Here is a 7,934-nt window from a genome sequence, read left to right as displayed (position 1 = left end):
CCTGTAGTCTATGCACATCCGAAGGCTTCCATCCTTCTTTTTCACAAATAAAACAGGAGAACCCCTAGGGGATGCACTTGGTTTAATAAAACCTTTACCTAACAAATCCTGAAGTTGGGCCTTTAACTCCCTTAACTCAACTGGAGCCATTCTATAAGGGGGGATGGAAATGGGGCGAGTACCCGGCTCCAGATCAATACAAAAATCAATATCCCTATCCTGTGGCATACCAGGAAGGTCTGCAGGAAACACATCCAGAAACTCACGGACTATCGAAACAGACTCAATCGAAGGTACTTTGGAAGTATCATCCCTGAGATGTGCCAAGAAGGCTAAACAACCTTTACTAACCATCCTCTTAGCGCGAAGAAAAGAGATAATACGGACTGGGGTGGTAATTCCTCATCTTGAACCTGCTCATTTTCCCCTTCTTCACCCTCTCTTACTACCTCATCAGTCAGTGGAGGAGTCACTACCCTTTTACTAGCTGGACCAGGTGTTTGTCCTCTACCTCTAGAGGGCGTCCTCCTGCGACCTCTACCACGGCCTCTTGCCACTGCTCCTCCTCGAGCTACGGTCCCAATGGTTGGCTCAGACGCACCCTGTCCTGCCGGTGCTGGTGTTGACACAGTTGTTGCTCTAGTTCTAACCATCTGCGAGATATAGTGAGGATGTCAGATACCAATTTGTATCACCTAGATACCAATTGGACCCAAGTAATAGCACGAAAGAAAGAGAGAATGGAGTTTTCCTAAAGTCCTATTGCCTCTAAAAGAAAAGTAAGGGCGTCCCCCTACCGTTCCTCAAGACTCTACTAAACTCGTTCTTGTGTGATGAGACCAACGAACCTAAAGCTATGATACCAAGTTTGACACGACCCAAAATGATCCGCGAGTGGCACCCACACTTATCTTACTAGGTGAGCGAACCAACAATCTAATCCCCAACGTTTACCAGTATATAAATTTTGAATAGTAAATAAAATGCGGAAGATCCAAAACTCATTAACGAAATAAATTAAATAAACTTCTAAAGTATAATACTTATCATCCCCAAAATCTAGAAGTCATCACATCAAGAACATCTATCCTCAAATTACTAAGTCTAAGAGTATTTAAGAACTAAAATAAGTAGAAAGATGGTCCATGTCCGAACTTCAAAGACATCAAGACGTGAAGAAGAGAATCCACCCCGAGCTAGGAATAATAGCTCACCCTGAAATCTGATGTGCTGAAGACTGGCTAGAGTTGAGGACGAGTCGAAGTCAATGGTGCACTTGCTGCACTCCACAAAACAACAAGAAGAAAATAAAAGTAGGGGTCAGTACAAGGAACACGTACTGAGTAGGTATCATCAGCCAACTCAAAATAGAAACCAGTATATATTAAACAATAATATCAAACCAACTACAATACTTAACAGTTGGCAAACAACAAGCACATGAACCATAGACACAAAAACACCTTAACGGTTACACCCTCAATCACAATATTAAGCACACCTATGAGGACTCATGCCTCTACACCATACTCCTTTGGGAACTAGATTCTTTGAATTCGAGAATATTAAGTTAATTCAAGATTTCTTGCCTTTAATGTTACTGTGTCGGAACGTGACACTCCGATCCCCTAATACTGTGTCGGAACGTGACACTCCGATCCAATATTTACTATTAATCATCATTTATTACCACCACTTTCAATTCATGGTTCTATTATTTTCATCAAGCCTCCTTTATTTCAAGGCATTACTTAGGTATAGATGGTTCAAGATTAGAATTTCAACATTCTCTTAATTTTATAACCAACCACAAACCACACAATCAAAAACATGCAACCACACAATCAAGTACATAGGAGAATTTTCAATATGATTCAATACATATCAATCGCTATTTAGAGTTTATCTATTAGATAGAATTAAACCATAACCTACCTCCACCGAAGGATCGAAATCAAGCAAGCTATCTCCCCAATGCCTCTGAACCTTTTCAATTCACGTTGCTCGCTCCTCCCTTCGTTCACGCCCTTCTCTTTTTATTATTTCTTTTCTTTTCTTTCTTTTCCAGATTCTTTTTACCCTAATTATCATATAATCAATTTTAAAAGATGGTAAAAGTAACCCACTATTTATTTTTAAGTTACCTCCTTTAACCCCCAACTAACTCAATTATACACATTACCCCACTAATATCATAATAATAATTATGAATAGTCCAAAACACCCCCAAGAAAATTTATCAGAAGTCTGACCAAGTCGGGGTTACGCAGCTTGTGACGGTCCGTCGTATCAACGACGGTCCGTGCTGCAAGTCCGTCGTGAAGTTCAGAGAGTCGATTCTGGTACCCAGGCTCCAAAAATTGAAGTGGTTTGGTACAAAGACCCTATGACGGTCCGTCGTATCCATGACGGTACGTCCTGCAGGTCCGTCCTAAAGTTCAGAAAAGTAACTCCAGTACCCCAATTCCCAGAGTTGAAGTGTTTTGGAACGAAGGCCCTCGACGGTCCGTCGTGCCTATGACGGTTCGTCCTACTTGTCGTCGAGGGTAATGAGAAGAGTAGAAGAAGAAATTACACAAGTATGGGACGACGAAATCCATCACGGGCCGTCATGACCATGACGGTCCGTCGCGTGGTCCGTTGACCCAGTCAGTTTTTATCAAAATAATTTTACTGCTCGAACCTACTAAACAGGTTGTTACAAGTACATATATATATTTATTTTCTGTCCAATCAACCATATAATAATATTACTATTAACTTGTAATACTACATCAACAACCCAACGCCTCCACCACTCATGCATACGTCTAATGGTAATTCTAAACAAACAATTAATTAAGTCAATTGAGGAATAACATTACCTTGATGTCGTCTTAACTAGTAGACGCTGCCTGAAAATTTCGCTAGGTTTATTTTTCCTTCTCCCCTCTTTTCTCGATTTTTCTTTTTCTTTTGTACATGTTATTTTTTTTACCCTAAATATTATGTATTTAATTATAAAAGTGGTAAAAGTGACCCACTGTTTATTTTAACATTATTTTCTTAACCACTAACTAACTAAATTAAAAAACTACCCCATTAATTTCATAGTTATAATTATGAATAGTCCAAAACACCATTTTAAATCTATTGGAAAGTATTTTCTGACATAAAAAGTTATAGTGCTCAAAACGATCGAAAATGGTCGCTACACTATCCTACATGCTCAGTACCTTTAAAGTACTGACGCATACATGCGCAACATCTTCTCGTGATGTAGGTTCAGGTTCTCAGCATTCAAATCACGCATAGATCGATTTTCGGATCTCCAGTTGAATATATTCAGTGGTGAGTCCTCATTCTCCGAGGACAACTGTCATGAGTTTCAATTTATTCTTTAGTCATTTAGTTTCAGTTTTAGCTAGATTTAGGTGGGGCTTGTCCCAGTATTTCTAGTCTAGTTTAGACGCTATTTTCAGACATAGTTATATTCAGCTTAGTATTGAGATAATATTTCTTTTGTATTAAACTCATTGTTTTCAGATATCTCAGTTATAGAATATGGGTATTCCCCATTTTTTCAATTTAAGTATGATTTAGCTTCCCCAAGAGTTTATTATCTTTAGTATGCTCATGATCATGCCAGCAGGGTTAGCTTGGGATCACTTGTGGTCCTAGGTTCCGTGTCCGCGTCTCGAGGGTAGCTCGGGGCGTGACAACTTACTTCCAAACACTATATTCACCAACAAAATAACATTACTTATTTGGAAAACATAACAACTTTCTAAGTCTAATTAGTTAAATTTTAACTTACTTCTAACACTATATTCACAAACTAAATCACATTAAGTATTTCAAGAACTTAAAGACTTTCTAAGGCTAATTAGTTAAGTTTTAACTTAACTAAAACACTATATTCATCAACTAAATCACATTAAATTATTTGGAGAACTTAATAACTTTCTAAGTCTACTTGGTTAAGTTTTAACTTACTTCTGAAAATACATTCATCAATTAAATCACATTATGTATTTGGAGAACTTAAAGACTTTCTAAGCCTGATTAGTTAAGTTTTAACTTACTTCCAAACACTATATTCACCAACGAAATCACATTACTTATTTGAAAAACTTAAAAACTTTCTATGTCTAATTAGTTACGTTTTAACTTACTTCTAACAGTATATTCACCACCTGAATCACATTATGTATTTGGAGAACTTAAATAATTTCCAAGTCTAATTAGTTAAGTTTTAACTTACTTCCAAACACTATATTCACAAACGACATCACATTACTTATTTGGATAACATAATAACTTTGTAAGTCTAATTGGTTAGGTTTTATCTTTCTGCTAACACTATATTCACCATCTAAATCACATTAATTATTTGGAGTACTTAAAGTGTTTCTAAGGCTAATTAGTTAAGTTTTAACTTAACTAAAAGACTATATTCATCAACTAAATCACATTAACTTATTTGGAGAATTTTTAGACTTTCTAAGTTTAATTACATAAGTTTTAAGTTAATTCAAACACTAATTCACAAACCAAATCACATTAACTTATTTGAATAATTTAAAAACTTTTCTAAGTCTAATTAGTTAAGTTTTCACTTAATTCTAACACTATTCACCAACGAAATCACATTACTTGTTTTGAAAACTTAACAACATTCTATATCTAATTAGTTAAGTTTTAACTTAATTCAAACAATATATTAACAAACTAAATCACATTAACTTATTTGAATAACTTAGATATTTTTCTAAGTCTAATAAGTTAAGTTTCCACTTAGTTCTAACACTATTCACCAGCGAAATTACATTACTTGTTTAGAAAACTTAACAACATTCTAAGCCTAATTAGTTAAGTTTTAACTTTACTAAAACACTATATTGATAAACTAAATCACATTAACTTATTAGAAGAACTTAAAGACTTTCTAAGTCAGATGAGTTAAGTTTTAACTTAATTCAAACACTATATTGACCAACTAAATCACTTTAACTTATTTGAACAACTTAACAATTTTTCTAAGTCTAATTAGTTAAGTTTTAACTTACTTCTAATACTATTCACCCACGAAATCACATTACTTGTTTAGAAATCTTAACAACTTTCTAAGTCTTATTAGTTAAATTTGGACTTACTTATAATACTATATTCACTAACTAAATCACATTTAGTATTTGGAGAACTTAAAGACTTTCTAAGTCTGATTAGTTAAGTTTTAATTTACTTCCAAACACTATATTCACCAAAGAAATCACATTACTTATTTGGAAAACTTAACAACTTTTTAAGTCTAATTATTTATGTTTTAACTTACTTTTAACATTATATTCACCAACTAAATCACATTAAGTATTTGGAGAACTTAAAGACTTTCTAAGTCTTGTTAGTTAAGGTTTAACTTACTTCCAAACACTTTATTCACCAACAAAATCACATTACTTATTTGGAAAACTTAACAACTTTCTAAGTCTAATTTGTTAAGTTTTAAGTAACTTCTAACACTATATTCACCAACTAAATCACATTAAGTATTTGGAGAACTTAATGATTTTCTAAGTCTAATTTGTTAAGTTTTAACTTACTTCCAAACACTATATTCACCAACGACGTCACATTACTTATTTGGAAAACATAATAACTTTCTAAGTCTAATTATTTAAGTTTTAACTTACTTCTAACACTATATTCACTAACTAAATCACATTAAGTATTTGGAGAACTTAAAGACTTTCTAAGGCTAATTAATTAAGTTTTAACTTAACTAAAACACAATATTCATCAACTAAATCACATTAACTTATTTGGAGAACTTAAAGACTTTCTAAGTCTAATTAGTTAAGTTTTAACTTAATTCAAACACTACATTCACCAACTAAATCAGATTAACTTATTTGAATAACTTAATTATTTTTCGAAGTCTAATTAGTTAAGTTTCAACTTACTTCTAAAACTATTTACCAACGAAATCACATTACTTGTTTGGAAAACTTACCAACATTCTAAGTCTAATGAGTTAAGTTTTAACTTACTTCTAACACTATATTCACCAACTAAATCACATTAAATATTTGGAGAAACTTAAAGTTTTTCTAATTCTAATTAGTTAACTTTTAACTTAATTCAAACTCATTATTCACCAATTAAATCACATTAACTTATTTGAAGAACTTAACATTTTTTCTAAGTCTAATTAGTTAAGTTTTAACTTACTTCCACACTATTTACCAACGAAATCACATTACTTGTTTGGAATTTTTTTTAACTTTCTAAGTCTAAATAGTTAAGTTTTAACTTACTTCTAACACTATATTCACCAACTAAATTACATTGAGTATTTGGAGAACTTAAAGACTTTCTTAGTCTAATTAGTTAAGTTTTGACTTACTTATAACACTATTCACCGACAAAATCACATTACTTGTTTGGAAAACTTAACTACTTTCTAAGTCTGATGAGTTAAGTTTTAACTTACTTCTAACACTATATTCACCAACTAAATCACATTAAGTATTTGGAGAACTTAAAGACTTTCTAAGTCTAATTGGTTAAGTTTTAACGTACTTCCAAACACTATATTTACCAACGAAATCACATTACTTATTTGGAAAACATAACAACTTTTTAAGTCTAATTAGTTAAGTTTTAACTTACTTCTAACACAATATTCACAAACTAAATCACTTTAAGTATTTGGAGAACTTAAAGATTTTCTAAGTCTGATTAGTTAAGTTTTAACTTACTTCCAAAAACTATATTCTCCAACGAAATCACATTACTTATTTGGAAAACTTAAGAACCTTCTAAGTCTATTTAGTTAAGTTTTAACTTACTTCTAATACTATATTCACCAACTAAATCACATTAAGTATTAGGAGAATTTTAAGACTTTCTAAGTTTAATTAGTTTATTTTTAACATACTTCCAAACACAATATTCACTAACACTAGATGGACACAAATCTATCTTGCAAGAAAATCAATTTTGTCATCAGTACGACCATCTAGTGTTGGTACTTATGCTTAACAAATATATTATATTTAAATTTAAACGTAACTGTCAACACTAGATGGACACAAATCGATCTTGCAAGAAAATCAATTTAGTCATCAATAGGATCAACTAGTGTTGATACTTATCCTTAACAAATATATTATTTCTAAATTTAAAGCTATGTGTCAACACTAGATGGACAAAAATAAATCTTGCAAGAAAAGCGATTTTGTCATCAATAGGATCAACTAGTGTTGGTACTTATTCTTAACAAATATATCATATCTGTAACGACCTGTTTAGTCGTTTTGAGCAGTAGAGTTTATTCCGGTAAATAACTGTCAGGGTCGACGGATCCCACGACGGACCGTCATGAGCACGACGGACCGTCGAGGGGGCCTCTTTCCAAAACACTTAGATTCTGAAAATTTAGGTACTGAGATCGACTCTCTGAACTTCACGACGGAATGGCAGGACAGACCGTCGTTGGCACGACGGACCGTCACAAATCATTCCACAGAATTAACTCTCTGAACTTTGTGACGGACCTGTAGGATGGACCGTCACAGTCATGACGGACCGTCACAGGCTGCGTAACCATGACTGGGTCGGAATTCTGCTAAAGTTTTTTAAGGGGCGTTTTGGACTATTCATGCTGATAATTATAAAGTTAGTGGGTTAATGTTAATAATTCAATTACTTGGGGGTTAAAGGAGATAACCTTGAAATAAATAGTGGGTTATTTTTATCATCTTTTATACTTAGTTATATGACAATTAGGGTAAAAGAAAAAGGGTTTGAATAAGAAAAATAGAAAGAACAGAGAGAGAAAGAAGAGAGAAACGAACGAGAGAACGGAGAACCCAGAGGAAAACAAAAAGGCTTGGGAAGTAGATTGCTTGATCACGATTCTTCGGTGGAGGTAGGTTATGGTTTATGCTATT

Source organism: Solanum pennellii, chromosome 9, assembly GCF_001406875.1.
Source record: "Solanum pennellii chromosome 9, SPENNV200".
Lineage (NCBI taxonomy): Eukaryota > Viridiplantae > Streptophyta > Magnoliopsida > Solanales > Solanaceae > Solanum > Solanum pennellii.
Note: the sequence above shows the minus strand (reverse complement) of the source record.